At 43.7% G+C, this 18,413-nt stretch overlaps 1 protein-coding gene across 2 annotated transcripts in view; it reads left to right on the forward strand.

The window, feature by feature from the left end:
* Nucleotides 1-18,413, forward strand: part of LOC115463583 (dynamin-1-like protein) — a 165,130-nt gene that overhangs the window by 143,603 nt on the left and 3,114 nt on the right. The window lies entirely within an intron of this gene.

Genomic DNA, 18,413 nt, shown 5'->3' on the forward strand with positions numbered 1-18,413 from the left:
GAGGAGTAGCCTAATGGTTAGTGCACTGGGCTGAGAACCTGGGGAACTGGGTTCAGTTCCCACTGCAACTCCTTGTGACCATGGTCAAGTCCCTTAACCCTCTGTTGCCCCATATTCAAAAACTTAGAGTGTGAGCCCAGTAGGGACAGAAAAAGTACCTTCACATAGTGTATGTAAACCACTTTAGTTGTACTCACAGAAAGGCAGTATATCAAATCCATGATCCTTTACCCTTTACTTCTAAAACCATGTATTGCAAAACCAAACAAAACCTTGCCCACCTATCCTTTAGTATGAGCCAGCTCCGATAAAACCTGTTGCAACAAAATACGCTCGTCAACTAGTTGAACTACTTGATGCAATAGTATAGGCACATGAAATGAGATATGTACACACCAACATGTCAGTGACCCATAATCAGTGCAATCCATTCGAGAGGCGTCAACCACAGACAGAATGGAAATCCACTAGGTCTCCAATGCAGATGTTCCAAACAGAGCCAAATGGCTCATCTGATAGGGAACACCATCTCCCCTACACGGTACATGCCACCACGCAAGTGTGTTGCAGAGCTGACTCAAAATCAAGTAGCAATTAAGCAAAGCACCTTGAGTGACCAATGTCAGTGTCGCCAAAAGATTTACAGGATATTCAAGAATGAAATGGCCCCTGTTCACAGCGTTTGCAAAAAGGATCACCCAACCAATCTAGCCTTGTTTCATCAATGAATCGCATTGCTAGCAAATTAGTAAATTGTAGGGCATCAAGGAGCAGGATTCTGGTGTGCCGTGTCATCTCCCAGGGACCTCATGAAATCCTTCAGTTCTTGTACTGTGTCATACGACTTCACCAAGCCATTGTGAAAGATCTTGACCCATGCTGACCATTGAATTGAAAATCGAACCCCCCTCTTCACCAATTGAGAGCAGTAGGGCACCATTGCACAGTGACTGAGACTTGTGCTGAGAAGTCTTCAAATAACATGACTTTGTGACCTCTAATCTCCAGCTGTCTCATTGCTCAATAGGCATGCAGCACAGTCACTTTATCCAGATAATTTAGAAATTGTGCCGACCACCATCCTGCAACTTTGGGCGCAGGCGGTTCATACATTCTGTTTTCAGCAAGGTCCAACCTATCTGGGATCTGTTTTTCACAAATAAGAGGTAAATCCTTGTCAGCAATTGCCTCAGGGAGACCCACCAGTCTTATGTTATTTCTATGACTGCGGTTTTCCTGTTCATCCAATCTATCTTCCAATTTTGCATGCTGCTGTTGCATTGTTGTCAGCTTCCCCGCAGGTCATTCACCTTCTTCTGCGCAGTAATTTGCTGCTCCACTTGTTATTTTTCCAGCCTGGATAGTCAATGTTTCTTTCATTTCATGTAGTAGACTGCAGCTGAGACATTTTGTCCTCTAGAATAGCTTTTACACACTTAGTTAGATGCCGGGCCATTTCCTCCAACATTATTAGGACTAGTTGTTCCTTTTCTGCCACCATCTTGGATTCAGCTGTACGATTTATTTGCCGAGCCTTTCCGAGATTTACCGGATATAGCCACCATGTGGAGTGACCAAAGTAGCACTGTAACATCTGAGAAATATTAAGATCTCAGCATCTGATTCTGGTAAAGAGGTATCAATGAGCAGGATCAAGTTTTATTAAGAAATAAAGGGGAAGGGAGCTCCCACAGGACAGGTCAAGCTCACACTCCGGTCATCATGTGACCCTCCAGAAATCCTCCTGAGGAGGGCAAAATACCTATGGAGGAAGGAGATGACCCAAAAGTTCTTTGTTTCAAAAGGAAGAACTTCCACATTTAATTACAAAGTTTTTAGAAGCACTTAGTATTTCTATTTCTCCTCCTCAGTCCACTATATATCAAGAAGATTCAATTATGTAAGGACTTAAGGATCCTCCTAAACCTTTTCCCATTTATGACTGTTCTGTCCCCATTACATGAGGCAGCTTGTGCTGTCTGTTTCTTACAGATTACGTGTCTGTATATTTATTAAGCTATGTATAATGGACCAGGTCCCTGCACTTCTGCGGTCCTCTGTGATTAGCCTTTATGAACACCTGTGTTCTGCCCTCAGTGCCTCTTGGAGCTTTGTTGTTACTGTCTGCCTCTGGGCATGCTGGGAGGAGCAAATTCCCCCCTCCATCTGATTGCTCTCTTGAGGTAAATCGAGAGAGATGGTAGCTGTACCTAGGTCATAGAGGACATTGTTGGTCTTGACCTCTGCTACCAGCGGGCGCAATTCCCCAGACAAAAATTGCCTTTCGTTTTTATGGCCATTTTATCCATGCCTAAGGGTTCCACATGGAGTAAGGCGCTATTTATATCTTGGCGTTAGATTTTTGGCATGAAATAACATGGCATGGTAATGTTGCACATCAGCACTGATCTCATAAAAAACATTCAGGTGCAGGTGAGTTTGTCCTTGGTACTCAGAGGGTATGTTTGCATTCTCTGGTGCTTCTTGTAATATTTTGTGATTTTGGTGTGTTCTCTTGTGATATCTTGCAATCTTGGTGCGTGCTCTGACACTACCCTATACCCATCCCCTTAGATTACTGTTCCTGCTGCTTCTGCTCACTCCCTTCTCATCTATACCACCTCCATATACTATAATGCCTCTGTATTGCTCCATGGTGCAACTGTGCCTTGAGTACTGCGTTCAGTTCTGGTCACCGTATCTCAAAAAAGATATAGCGGTTCACAGAAGAGCGACCAAAATGATAAAGAGTATGAACTCCTCTCACATGAGGAAAGGCTAAAGAGGTTAGGGCTTTTCAGATTGGAAAAGAGACAGATGAGGGGAGATATGATTGAGGTCTACAAAATCCTCAGTGGTTTAAAATGAGTAGAAGTAAATTGATTTTGTACTCGTTCCACAAGTACAAAGACTAGGGGACACTCAAGGAAGTTACATGGAAATACTTTTAAAACAAATAGGAGGAAATATTTTTTCACTCTTTGCCGCAGGATGTAGTAACAGCGCTTAGGGTATCTGTTTAAAAAAAAAAAAGGTTTGGACAAATTCCTGGAGGAAAAGTCCATAGTCTGCTATTGAGACAGACATGGGGAAGCACCTGCTTGTTCTGGGATTGGTAGCATAGAATGTTGCCACGATTTGGGTTTCTGCCTTGTGACCTGAGTTGGCCACTGTTGGAAACAGGATACTGGGCTAGATGGACCATTGGTCTGACCCAGTATGGCTACTCTTATGTTCTTATAGATCCAGTGCATGAAGAACTTGAACTCTCCATGCTGAGGCATAAACTGCTGCTTGTTTTTCCTCTCAGAGTAGTAATCCATAGTGATACCTGTTGTTCCTGCTGCTGCTGAGATCTGCTCTGGCTCCTTCTGCAGTCACTGTTAGTGCTGTGTTTCAGTATTTCAAATTACCATCCACTGATAGCTTCTCCTCTCTGAGAGAGGGACTACTCACAGACATGGACTAACTCTTTATGTAAAGAATCCCAATTCTGGCTCAATGCAACTGTAAGTGATTGATTTGTTTTATCTTGTCATCAACTGTATTAAATGAAAAATTGGATTAAGGATTTGAATCTGTTTTTGGCAATAGCAACCCCAGGTTTAATTCTCTGAACAGACTTGGTACATAACACTGAGTTAAGGTCAGAAGAATGATGATATTCTAGTCTTGGTCTCAGCAAAGAGGGACCTTCCTGATGCAGGTCTCAAAGTTGGAAGAGCAATGTCTCATCTATATCCCTTGCTTTCTTTTAAGAAAGAAAGGTTTCAACAACCCAAATTGGATGCTGTAGTTACAGCTGTCACTAAAAAGACTATTATTCCTGTAGAAGGTGGTATTCCCCTGAAGGATTTGTAAGAAAGGAAAATGGAATCATTATTCAGCAGTATTTTGAGATAGAGGTTCTGGGTCTTCAGGCTTCTATATGTGGTTCTTATGTGGCACAAGCCTGGCTTCAATGGGTTCAGCAGATAATGACCAAGTTCAGGACTCTGCTACTCAAGATCACCTTCCTTGCCTGGAGGCAGGTTTGGCATATATGGCTGATGCTGTCTATGATTTGATTTGAAATTTTTCTTGATCTGTGGCCCTTTCTGTTACAGCTCATCAGATTCTCTGGTTGAGATAATGGTCAGCTGGTACTATATGAAGAGGAGCTTGACAAAATAGTTAAGGATTTGGGAGAAGTAAAGCCTCATAAGCTTCCTGAAGACAAGCCTAAATCCTTCTTCAAAGCTTCATCCAACAGACCAAATTATAGGGATGTCAAATGCTTTAGGTCCAGTCATTCAAGTTACTTTCAGTGCCTTGCTTCCAATTGAGGCAGTCCTTTTTTCAAGAAGACAAAAGGTCAGGATTGCAAGTATCTCAACCTACAAATGCCTCTTGGACCACCTAATGAAGGGGTTCATGTCCATTCTGGAGGTGTTGTGGTAGGAGGCTGTCATTTCAAATTCACCCAGATAACATCAGACCGATGGGTTCTGGATATAATCAGGAAAGGGTACAAATTGGAATTTTCCTGCCCTATTGTAGATTTTCTTTTTCTTGGAATGCCCTTGAAAGAATCTCATAAAAGGACAAGCAGTACGGTCCATCTTAGCTTTCAGGAGCTTAGGAGCAGTTCTGCCAGTATCCATTGAAGAGCGAATACCTTCCTAGATCTCTATTTCGTGGTTCCCAAGAAGGAAGATACCTTTCGATCCATTCTGGATCTCAAAAAAAGTAAATTGTTGCTTAAGAGCCTCATATTTCAGAATGGAAATGTTGCATTCTGTGATAGCGTCAATTCATCCTGGGGGGTTTCTTACTTTTCTAGATCCCAAAGAAGCTTACTTCCACATTCCCATTTGGCCTCCTCCCCAGGGTTAGCAATACTAGGCCAGCATTTTCAATTTCAGGCAATGTCCTTTGGTCTAGCTACAGTCTCCAGAACATTTTCAAAGGTCATGGTTGTGGTGGCAGCATTTCTTTGTTGGCAAGGTATTAGAGTCCACCCTTATCTGGACGATTGGTTAATCAGAGCATCCTTCATCAGGACAGCTTGCAAGTCACAAAACAAATGTTGCAACTTCTTCAGTCTGGGTTAGATAGTCAATTTTGACAAAAGCAAATTCATCCCTCTCTTAACCTTTGGAATATCTGGGAATTCTCTTCAAACACTCACAAAGGAAGAATTCTTCTACATCTTCACAGGATGAAGAAGCTTCAGTATCAAATCATGCTCCTTTGAAGCAGCAGAGTCCTCAAGCTTGGATTATATGTACGTTCTGAGGTCCATAGTGGCAACCTTGGAAGTGATTCTGTATGCAAGAGCACACATGAGAACTCTACAAGAATCACTTCTCAGTCATTGGTCTCTGGTTCTTCAATCCTACAATTGGCATCTCTCTTGGACTTCTCAGGCAATATCCATTCTGAGTTGATGACTTCAACCCAGCAATTTCTAGAAGGGAATTCTTCTGTCAGTCATGGATTGGGTGGTGATTACCACAGATGCCAGCCTTTCTGGATGGAGGGTGCATTTTCAGAACTGCCTAGCTCAGGGCAAATGGATTTCGAGGGAAGCATCCCAGTTGACTAATCATTTAGAACTCAAAGCAGTTTGCAAAGTGTTAGATTATTGCTGTGGTAATTTCCATGTCAACAGGCAGGTGGGCACTCAGAGTGTGCAGTTAGCTCTGGAGGCACATCTTTTCTTCAGCTGGGAAGAAAAGAAGCTTGCCATTCTCAGCAGTCCACGTAGTGGGAACTCAGAATCTGTAAGTAGATTTCTCAGCAGACATTCTCTTGATCCTGGAAAGTGGGAGTTATCCCAAGAAGTATTTACTTTATTGGTGAGTCACTGGGGGTGTTTGATCTCGGATCTCATGGCAACCAGAAAGAATATCAATGTTCCCCTGTTTTTCAGCTGTTGAAAAGCTGCATGTTTTTCCCCATGGCTAATGATATGCTGAGTTCTTCATCGCATTGCGAATCATCCAGGCTGGAAAATATTGATCGTCCCAGATTGACCCAGGAGACAGTGCTATGTAGTCTTGGTCTATCTTCAGATAAATCAAGCCATACTTCTCCTTTAATACATGGATCTTCTGTGCCAGGGTCCGTTTCTTAGGAAGATCTGGCCTCCTTTGGTCTTATGGGCCTGGCTGTTGAGAGGTGGATGTTGAGATGGAAGGTTATTCAGAGCAAGTTATTACTCTGCTTCAGGCTAAAAAGAGATCTATTTCAGCAGCCTATGCTATAGTATAGAGAACCTTTGTAGGTTGGTGTTCTAAGAGGGGCCCTTAAGAGTCCAGGTAGAAACCCTAGTGTGTTTTCAAGATTGTCTAGAAAACTCTTCTCTAGTGTCCCATCCACTTTGTTTTGGCAAAGGAGTTAGTGCTTGCATTCTTCTCTTTGTAAGGTCTGACCAGACTGGAATCTGAATTTAGTTCCAATTCATAAAGCATTCACCTCAAAGCCACTCTCAAAGATCTTACATTAAAGACTGAGGGCTCTGTTTACTAAGCCGCGCTGTAGGTAAGCACACTTTTTAGCACGTGCTAAAAATTAATGCGCGCTGCTGCTAGAGACACCCATAGGAATATAATGGGTGCCTCTGTCTTTAGTGTATGATAATTTTTAGCATGTGCTAAAAAGTGTGTGCACCTACAGCTCGGCTTAGTAAACAGGCCCCTGGGGTTTTTTTGGTAACTGTTTCATCACCTTATTGAATTTCAAAGCTTCAAGCCCTCTCTTGTAGAGATCCAATTCTTAAATTTATTGAAGCTGGAGTTTCTATTTATCCAGTTCTTCCTTTCGCCCGAAACAGGTTTCTGTTTTTCATTTGAATCAGTCTGTTAATTTCTCTTCCTTTCATAAGGAAGACTATGGGACTCATTTTCAAAAGAGAAAAATGTCCAAAAAATGGCATAAACCGGCAGATGGATGTTTTTCTTGCAAAAATATCCAAATTGCTATTTCAAAACCCACTTTTTAGACATTTTTCTATGCTTTTCATCTGCAATGCATCCAAATCACAAGGGGGCGTGTCTGGGGGGGGGGGGGAGTGTGTTAAGGGTGGAATTTGGGCATTCCTAACACTTGGACGTTTTTCTGCTATAATGGAACAAAACAAAAACGTCCTACCTAAAAGTTGGACATTTTGATCTAGATTTGTTTTAATAACGACTAAGCCAGAAAAAAGTTGAGCAGATGACCACTGGAGGAATGACACCTCCTTACTCCCCCAGTGGTCACTGATTCCCCCCTCCACCCCCCCCCCCCCCCCCAAAGATGTGAATGAAATAGTACTGAATAGAAAAATAGAAAAAGAAGGTCATGTTGAAAAAAGAAAAATGTCTATCTTTTTTTCTCAAAAATACTGTTTTGAACAAGGTTTTGTGATTTGGATGTTTTTGGTCCATTTAAAAAAAAAAAAAAAAAAAAAAGTCCAAGTGCAAAATGCCCAAAATCAAGCCATTGGGGATGTAGGAGAAGCCAACATTTTTAGTAGACTGGTCCCACAGACATCCCAGGAGATAAATGGGACACCCTAGGGGGGCACTTCAGTGGACTTCAAAAACATGCTCCCAGATACACATCTCACCATTGCTCCCTTATTTTATCTGCTGAGCCCCCCCAAAACCCACTACCCTCAACTGTACACCACTACAGTGGGACACATATGTGGGTGCTCTGGGTTTCTGGTGAGGTTTGGAGGGCTTACAGTTTCCACCACAAATGTGACAGGTAGAGGGAGATAGGGAGCTGAGTTCTCCAAGCCATGGTGCACTGCACTGACCGTTACACTACTCCAGGGACCTGCATGCTGCTGTAATAGACCTGGCTCTAATATCTGAGGCTGTCATAGAGGCTTGGAAGTCATATTTTTATTCACATTTTGGGGGGTGGGAGGGGGTCAGTGACCACTGAGGGGGTATTGGGGGTCACCGCTGATTCCCTCCAGTGGTCATGTAGTCATTTAGGGCACCCTTTTGTGCCATATTCATTATAAAAACAGGTTTAGCTCAAAACATCTTAGTTTCAGCTCAAAGCTTTCGGACAGTTTCTGTTTTGGCCAAAACTAACAAAAGCAGTTTTGGTCAGCCTTTATTTCTGTTCCAGAAGGCTGGCCAAGAGCATAATTTCCCACAGTGCCTTCTTTCTATGCTGCATTGTATTTCCCACAATGTACAGGTCTACTTTATGCATTTCCATCAATATATCTTATATCCAGAATCATCCAGAAGATCCTGCAAACTGAGCCCCCTCTTCACATCCAAACACAGCAAGAAACACCCTTCTTTCTGTTTCAGAATCTGGTCAAAAACAGATTTCCCACAATGCCTTTTCTCTATGCATTTCCACCAATACATCTTATATTCATCCAGAAGATCCTGCAAGACCTGGCCCAAGTCATATTCATTGACCCCTTTATGACCCTGCCAAATCTGTTTTCCGTTGCTGGTGGCCTTATATTAGGACAGTCCTTTCCACTTTAGGGTACTGCCCAGTGGTGTGCTGGTAAATTTTTAACAACAGGCTCTCTCCCCAGTCCACCTCAGCGTCCCCCCGTCCACCTCGGCGCCCCCCAAAATTGCAGAGCTGGCTATAGCCGGGGGGGGGGGGGGGGGGGGCAATGCATTACTCTCTCCAGGAAAAAAAAATTAAGTGATCCCAGGTTCCAATCTAATTCATGTTTAATATGGGATAAAATGCCATAAATAAGTAAATAAATATAAACTTTTAACATTCAGCACCTGATTCTCAAAGTGAACATATTCCAAAGACTATAATGAAAATAAAATTATTTTTTTCTACCTTTGTTGTCTGGTGACTTTGTTTCTGTGATCATGCTGGCCCAGTATCTGATTCTGCTGCTCTCTATCTGTTCCCTTGACTCCGTTTCCAGGGCTTCCTTTCCATTTATTTCTTTTCTTTCCTCCTTTCTTCTTCATTTCTGGTCCTCCGCAGACATGACTGTACAGTGGATCCAGCTTCTGCCTATTTTCTCCATCCATGTGCAGTTTCTCTCCTCACTTCCTTTTCCCTCATCTAATCTCCTTCCTCTATCTTTCCTCCATGTCCAGCATTTCTTCTCTCTCCCTTCCCTCCCCTCCATCCATGTCCTGAAACTGTCCTCTCTCCCCTGCCCCTCTCTATCCATCCATGCCCAGCAAGTCTCTCCCCTGCCCCCCTCTACCCATCCATATCCAGCGATTCTCCTCTCTCCCCTGCCCTTCCCTCCCGCTCTGAAACATGTCCAACGATGTCCTTCGCCCCCACCCTCCCCTCCCGCTCCCATCCGTCTTTTTTAATTACCTCCGTCGAAGCGCGCACTATTTAAAGCCCTGCTGCGTGCTGCCCGTCTCCAGGCTTCTCCTGCTTGCTTCGGATGATGTTCGTGCCCTTAGTCCCGCCTTCGCGGAAAAAGGAAATGACGTCAGAATGACGTCAGAAGGCGGGACTAAGGGCACAAACATCATCCGAAGCAAGCAGGGGAAGCCTGGAGACGGGCAGCAGGGCTTTAAATAGCGAACCGCTTCGACGGAGGTAATTAAAAAAGACGGATGGGGGGATCACGTGACGCTATGCACAGGAGCGGACGCTAGTCGAATTGCTCCTGCCTTCTCCTCAAGAATCGAGTTGAAAAACTCAATCTAAAAACGTTTGATTGTTATCGGCAAGAGGAAGCTTTGGGAAACGTTAAAGGATTTACTTATTATCGATTCAGAAGCTAATGGCGACCAAATCAGCCAGAAAAGAGAAAGATAAAAACCGGCAGGCTGAGGACAAAATGGCGGCGCCGGCGAGCCCGGGAACTTCAGCGGTTGGATCCGCATGGGCCGCCGAGATAGTGGGCGAAGTCACGCAAGCTTTGGAAGCTATTTTGGAGAAAAAACTCAGCTCACTAGACACTAAGTTAGAATCGCTGCATAACAGTGTAAATCAAATTCAGCTAGAAATGGTGACTTACCAACAGCGTGCCAGTGATACTGAAGATCGCGTTGGTACTTTAGAGTCAGAAGTAAACCAGCTGAAAAAAACACTTGCCTCTTATGAAGAAAAGCTTGAGGACTTAGAAAACAGGTCAAGACGAAATAATCTTCGTATGGTGGGTCTGGCGGAGGGACAAGGAGATCGAGACTTAAGCAGATACTTGGAAACATGGTTGGCAGAGGAACTTGAACTACCGGAATCTTTGGGCCCGCTGAAAATTGAACGAGCTCACCGCCTTGGCCCAAAGCAGACGGCAGAAGGTAGACCACGTGTAGTCATTTGCAAAATTTTAAACTTTGCCCATAAAAACGCGATTTTGCAGGCCTTAAGGAATGGGAAAGAACTGCACAGTGGAAATCGCAAAGTATTATGTTTTCAAGACTACTCAGCAGCAGTGGCAGCGCAAAGGAAAAAGTTTTCGCCAATCTGTTCTGAACTCGTCAACCGGAAAGCTAAATTTGCGCTGCTATACCCGGCGAAATTGAGAATTAATCATCACTCGGGAATAAAAATATTTGACTCAGTGGAAACAGCAAAACTTTTTGTACAACAGATGGAAAATGGACAATAATGCGGTGATATGATGCGATGCAATAAAATCTGAGATTGAGAATAATTTGTAGGGGGACTGATTACGGATAAAAGACGCACCAAGAAATCATAAAAAAAGTCTGCATGTAGACCCTAAAGCTATGTCCCACTGGGGAAACTCAGCGGGAAGAGTAAATTAAAAGATGAGGCTATATCAAATAGTCAAGGAGAAGATCATAGAGACTGAGACAGTTGCTGATAAATGTCGTTGGAAACTGGACTATTTTAGTAAACCTTAATAATTGAAGAAGGCATTATAACTCGTCAACCTGGTAAACATAGGCAGAAGTAACAGTGAACTGTTTATCAATGCTTCAGGTATCGTATAAAGAAGGGGAGATAATCTCCCAGATAGCAACTGATATGGGACATACTGAAGAGAAAAGATAGACAATTTAATTGATAAGAATGTTTAAAAGCGGTAAAGAAATATGTGATAGAATGGATGTGATAGCACGATTGATATATAGACCTATAAGGTGAGATGAGGAATGCAAAACTGTAATGTTGAAACGTCAAGAGATGAGTAACCATATAGAAGATTATTATTAAGAGAGGAGAAGGGGTGTCGGAAGTGATCCATTTCCTTAGGGAACAGAAGGGGTAGAGAGGGGGAACTGGGAGGGAACGGGAAGAGGGAGAACATTGGGTTGGGAAAGGGGGGGGGGGGGACTAACTCAATTTGTATTAAAAGTGAAATTATTACAACTTGTAGAGGACCGAAATTTACGAGAGGGAGGCTGGAGGCTGGGCTGGCCTCTCTCAAAAAGAGAAGATGAATCTGATACAGATTGGCGAGACTTTGGAGGGTAAACAATTAAGGTAGTCTCATGGAATGTAGGAGGTATACACTCCCCTATTAAGCGCTCCAAGATTCTGCGACAGCTTAAACGTCTTGGAACAGATATAGCGCTGTTACAAGAAACGCACTTGTCAGATGCTGAACACACCAAATTGGCTAAGTGGTGGGTTGCGGACTGTGTGGCAACGGCGGCCTTGGGCCGGAAAGGGGGGGTGGCGATACTTTTTAGAAAAGGTATAGCTGTCCAAGTGCATAAAACGATTAAAGATGTGGAAGGCCGGTTTGTACTCTGCATTGCCACAATAAATAGACAGAAAATAATCTTGGGTAGTATTTACGCTCCTAATACATTGGATTTAAAATTTTATAAAAGATTGCTTAGGCAGATCACTCAACTGGAACCATTGCCCTTATTGCTGGGAGGTGATTTTAATATGACTTGGGACCCTATAATGGACAGATCACATCCCCCGGCTGATTTAAGGCGGATTAGTACCAGAGGTCTGCCGGATCTATGCACAACACTCGGGCTCATAGATATATGGAGGACACTGCATCCACTAGACAAAGAATATACCCATCAATCTAGAGCACATGGCACCTCAGCCAGAATTGACTATTTGCTAGCTTCCCACACTTTATTAACAGATATTACTGAGGCACATATAGAACCTTGTGTTATATCGGATCATTCAGTGATTAGAATGTGCTGGAAAGGAGGAGGGGAGGAAGAAAATTAAATAGTTTAATTTAATAGTTGGACGTTTCCAATCTACTTGTTTAAAGACCCACGATTTGGGGAATATTTACGGGCTAAATGGACTGAATATAAGCACTTTAACGAGGGTACGGTAGACAGTTCCACCAGCTTTTGGGAAGCCGCGAAAGCAGTATTGAGAGGGGAGATAATAAGTTATGTGTCACAATATAAACGTGCCCGCGATAGGGAAATTGTGCGGCTAGAAAAGAGTCTAATAAAGTTGAATAGACAATATGGTCTAACCCCATGTAGTAAGATTAGACAAGAGGTGATAGAACTACAAACAACTTTGAACTCCCTGATACATGATAGAGAATTGAAATCTCAAGCCTAATATCGCTTTCAGCTATATAAGCATGGAAATAAAGGAGGCAAATTTCTAGCTAGACTTATAGCATCTAAATATTCATCTAAAAATGTAACAGCTATTAAAAATAAAGAGGGGAATTATCTCCACACTAATAAAGAGATTAGATCAGCGTTCCAGGCATATTACCAAAGCCTTTATAAGGCGTCGGAACAAGAAGGACTTCCGGGAGAGCTATTTTTAGATGGGGTTCAGACCCCTAAACTACAAGATGGGGATAGTACTCAATTAAATGCAAAGATTAATGCTGATGAGGTGACATGGGTAATAACACAAAGTAAAATGGGCAAGGCCCCGGGCCCGGATGGGTATAAAGCAGAATTTTATAAATTGATGGGTGACTCGGTGGTCCCAACACTGGTCAAGGTGTTTAATGAATGGATGGAGAATGGTAGGATGCCAGACCAATTAAATTTGGCTAGGATAGTTGTGTTTCCTAAGCCTAAAAGAGATGAAAAACTGGTAACCTCCTATAGACCTATTTCATTAATTAACCAGGAAGCAAAATTATTTGCAAAAATTCTAGCAAATAGACTGGGGCGAGTGCTACCTCATCTTATCCACACAGCTCAGGTGGGGTTTGTACAAGGTAGATCAGTTTCCAAAAATTTGAGGAGTATTCTGGCAGCATTAGAAGGTTTGGGCCACTCCCAGGCACAAGCATTAATGATAAGCTTCGATGCTGAGAAAGCATTTGATAGAGTGGAGTGGCCCTTCCTGTATTCTGTGCTGGAAAGATATGGATTTCAGGGTGGATTTGTACAGGCGATCAGGGCATTGTATCACCAACCTAGAGCACAGGTGATGGTGAATGGGAATATATCGGAGGAGATCCAGATTAGTAGAGGTACTAGACAGGGGTGTCCGCTCTCACCTCTACTTTTTGCACTGCAGTTGGACCCCTTAATTAGAGACATATATGATTGTGCGGCGATTCCTGGGGTACAACTTAAAAATCAGGAATTTAAGCTTGCCGCGTTTGCGGATGACCTAATGATGGTTATTACAAAACCGAAGGAGACCCTGTACAATCTACTAGAGTTAATTCAAGAATATGGAGATTACTCGGGCTTTAAATTAAACATAGACAAATCTGAAGCTCTTTGGATAAACTTAGACATTCGGGCCTATTGGCCGGAAGGATTTCCTTTGAAACGTACGAGCAAGTCTTTTACATATTTAGGGATTCAACTACCGGCTAAATTGAAGGAGCTTTATACTTTAAATGTTACAAACATGTTGGAACAGACAACTCAACAGTTGGATTCAAGGGGCAGTTTAACACTATCTTTGATGGGGAGGATTAGTCTTATCAAAATGGTGATATTGCCAAGATGGCTATACACATTACAGGTACTGCCCATAGTGTTATTGCAAAAAGATATTAAGCGCTTATATCGATTGATATCTAGATTCTGCTGGGCAAAAAAACGGGCTAAGATGCAGTTGAAACACATATGTTGGGGGGATGGAGGCAAGGGGGCCTGGGAATACCTAATATAAAGTTTTATAATATGGCATGCCTCCTGCGCCAAACACGAGATTGGCTATACCAAACCCAGGAACACACACCTCTAGAGATGGAGGAAGCGTTATATAGTCCATATCATGGGATAACATTAGCACATTTACAGAAAAAGGAGATACCGTATAGACTTAGACAAAATGTTCTGATACTATCACTTAGAGCAGCGTGGAGATTCTTAGGGGAACTATTGGGGGGAGATCCAAGAGTAACTGAGTATTTAAACATTAGGGGAAATCCGTCTTTCGTTCCCGGGCTGGAAAATAAAACATTTGATAGGTGGGCACAGGCAGGTGTTACTTGTATAGCTGATGTACTGGGAGAGAGAGGGGACATACTGCCACTGTCACAGCTATTGGCTCAGAGGGAGCAGGTCTGGGGTGATGTATACGCGCACTGTCAACTTAAACATTATGTACAAACATTAGATAAAACAGCATTGCAGAGTAATCTGGGCAACAAAATCAAAAAATTATTTGATGAGATATCTGAAAACGCCCCATCTATATCCCAGATACATCGGAAGTTGTGGGAGCTGGCTCCATTGAAGGAGACAACCACGATTAGACAGAGATGGGAAAAAGATATGAGTTGTAATTTGGAATCATGGGATATTACTGCGCAGATAAAAAATATACCAAGAATAATTGGGGGCGCAGATTACAGGGAATGCGCGTATCGAATAATTTACAGAGCTTATTTTACTCAGGTACAATTATATAAATCAGGGGGTATAGAGACAGCGCTCTGTTTGAAATGTAATAGACATGACAATACTTTATACCATGCGATATGGGGGTGTGTAGTACTACAGAGATATTGGAGACAAATAGTTACTTACCTGTCACATGTTTTGGGTAGGAGAATAGCCATGAATCCACGACAGTTGATATTAGATTTGAAGGATGAACCTTTAAGACTCAATGCTGACAAAACATTATTATATCGAAAGTTATGTCTGGTGGCGAAAAAATGTATTATTCAATATTGGACTGTAGCCAGTTCACCACCTTACTGGCATTGGCGTAACAGGGTGCATCAGTTGTTAGTGTGGGAGGCGAAAGAAGTTAAAGGACAATACAAAAGGAAAATAAGGTTTCTTAAAACATGGGGTAGCTACCTGGAAAAAATGACACAGAGAGGCCGAAGTTTGGTCATTAATACTTTATAAAAGAACCATACATCACTACAATATTGGGATATATTAATTTGAGTTAGTCAAGGGGGGTGGGGGGGGGGGTTAATAGGGAAGAGTGGGAGGAGGGTGTAGGGAAGGGGATAGAGGAATAAGAGGTTTTGAATTACATTAGTGTGATAAGCTGATCACTTTACATCACGGTATAACAATGGTTGATTAACAAGTGTATATTTGCCAAAGCAAAAGTTGTGTTATATTGTTAATGTGTTATGACTTTCTTTTAACAATTGTGGACAAATAATGATATAAGGTGGGGAGGGGGTTGAGGGGGGGGGGGACAGAAAAATGGGATTCAGTGAATGAAGCAGATATAATGTTATTGCAATGCTGATTGGAAAACTGAACTTTGTTGTATGAAGCCTCCAAGTTGCATTGTATTGTGCCTTTCGATAATAAAAAAAGTTTAAACATAAAAAAGACGGATGGGAGCGGGAGGGGAGGGTGGGGGCGAAGGACATCGTTGGACATGTTTCGGAGTGGCAGGGGAGGTAAGCATGGCCTGTGATGGCGCCCTCCTGCCATGCTTACCTCCCATAATGGAGCCGGCTCGCCCCCAACAACAACCGGCTCGCAAGAGCTGTCAAAATTTAACAAGCGGCTCTTGTGAGCCGGACAGAGCCGGCTCCAGCACACCACTGGTACTGCCTCTCTCTCCCAGTCAGCAGTTCTTGTTGATGGTATGGAACTTGAAAGCTAGTTATCTGCCTCCATGTCATTATCAAGAGAGGTACTACAGATCCTTCTGGCTTCTAGAAAACCAGCAACAAGAGAAACATGCAATTTGAAAATGAGACATTTCACCCTCAGAGATGCCAAGGGTGGCCCATTCCGATGCTGGAGATTTACTACCACAATGCTGGAGACTGAAGGCCAAATGAGTGAGATTTTTCTCACGGTCCAGAGCCATGTGTAAAACTAGTTCTGGCAGATGCACATTACAAAAACTGACATATTCCAATCAATAAATAGAAAATGAAATTATTTTTTCTATCTTTGTTGCCTGGTCATTTTATTTTTCTTATTGTGTTGGTCCTAGTGTCAGGTTTCCATTTGGCACTCTTCTCTCCATGTCCACCATCCTTTTTCTTTCTGCAACCCTGTCTATCTGACCCAGCATCACCCCTGTTCTCCTGGCATGTTGAGCATCTCCCATTTCTGTGTCCCTATTCCCTCTCTCTCTCCCCCCCCCCCCCCCCAATGTGCCAGCATCTCTCTCTCTCTCTCTCTCTCTCTCTCTCTCTCTCTCCTGGCCAGCATCTCTCTCTCTCTTTCCTCTCTGCCCCCCCCCCCAGGGGTCCAGCAAGTGTTCCTCTCTCTTCCCTTGCTCCTGTTCTGGCTCCCCTTTGCAAGACCAGCACCTCCCATCTTCCTTCTTTCCCCACAGGTCCTGGCACCTCTCTCGTTCCATGTCCTTCCCCCCTCTAAAGTCCAGCACCTCTTTCCCTCTCCGCATCTTCTTTCTTCCTCACCCTCTCATTGAATCTCTGTTCCCTACCTGTCCAGCACCTCTGACTCCTGCCCCCCACCCACTGATATAGCACCTCTGACTCCTGTCTCCCCATCCCATGCAGGCACCTCTCACTCCTTGCCCTGGTGGTCTAAGGTACCGTTGAGCAGCAGCGAACGACAGCTGCTGCTGCCGCCCATGACAGCTCCACAGTTTAAAATGGTAGCTGCGACCTCTCACGAGAGTTCATGCCCATCATTTTAAACCGAGGAGCCGGCACAGGAAGCAACAATTGGGGGATGATGTTTCCTGATCAGATGCTAAATTTGCCTCCTCTCAATGTGAGAGGAGGCGGCTTTGGCATGTGAGCTGGAGTCGGGGGCCCAATGCGTGTGTCACATGTAACTTGGTATGTCTGCTCCCTTCTCCCCCACCCCCACTGGTTCAGCACCTCTCTCTCTCCCTCCATGTCCTTGGCCAGCACTTCTTCTCGTCTGTCCCTCCATCTCTTCCAGTAGAGCAGCACCTCCTTCATCTTTCTATCCCTGGGTCCAGCACCTCTCTTTCCCTCTCATCTTGCATGTCCAGCTTTTGTCCCCTTTCCTTCCCCCTCCTGGTTCCACCATCTGTCCCATTTCCTTTCCTTCCCTTCTTCCTCCCTCTCCTGGTTCCATAATCTATCCCCTTTCTCCTTCCACCCTCTCCCTCCCATGATCCCTGTCACTTTTTCCCCTTGCTGCTGGTAGCAGCACTACTTCAATTGAATCATCCTGCCTTGGGGCTTTGGGCTTTCCCTTTAATGTGACCAACCCTCGCAGAAGCAGGAAATTGTGTCAGCGAGGGCGGGATGCATCATAGGGAAGGCCCGAAGTCCAGAGGCAGACTGATTCAATTGAAGCAATGTCACTACCGACGGCAAGGGGAAACATTGACAGGGACTGCAGGGAAGGAGGGAGAAGGAGAGACGCTGGAATCGGAAAGTAGGGGGAAGGAAAGGGGAGAGATGTGGAACCAGGATGGAGAGGGAAAGAGAGGTGCTGGTCTGTACGCAGGGAGAGTGACGCTGGTACCTGAAGTGGCCTGGTGAAAGTTGGGTGCTTAGCCTCCCTAAGCCTCTTAAATCGGGCACCTATGCCAGACATCAGTCACCTCCTCTCACTGAGAGGCGGTGACTTTGGCATGTGAGCTGGAGTCAGGGGCCCAATGCATGTGTTACACGCCAAATGCTTGAGACTTGGTATGTCTGCTCCCTATGGTGTGCACAATCCCAAGCACCTACAACTTGTCCAATTGCTCTCCTGCTGGATTTGTTATTACATCTGTCAAACTCTAACTTAAAGTCAAACTCAGTACATCTACAGTTATCAGTAATTGTATCTTACCATGAATGTATTGAAGGGAGACCGATATCATTGCACCCCTTGGTTGCCCAGTTTATAAGAGGATTCTTCTGTATAAACCTCCAATAAAACCCCCTTCTGATCTGGGAGGCTAAAAGAGCACATGGACAATTCTGCAGATATTCTGTTTCTTACACATGTCCTCTAAAATCTGTTGCTGATGGTTGGCAGAGCTAAATATGCCTATTATTTGCCTCTCCAATCAGTAAAATTGCCCAGAGCTGTATTTTAAGTATCTTATAGACCTTAGCAGTGACTTTTTTTCACATGAGCTCACGTCTCCATCAGCATTTGGCGATATTCAGACACTGGAGGACCGCACCTTGATGCAGCCTT

This window comes from Microcaecilia unicolor, chromosome 2 (genome assembly GCF_901765095.1).
Source record: "Microcaecilia unicolor chromosome 2, aMicUni1.1, whole genome shotgun sequence".
Classification (NCBI taxonomy): Eukaryota; Metazoa; Chordata; class Amphibia; order Gymnophiona; family Siphonopidae; genus Microcaecilia; species Microcaecilia unicolor.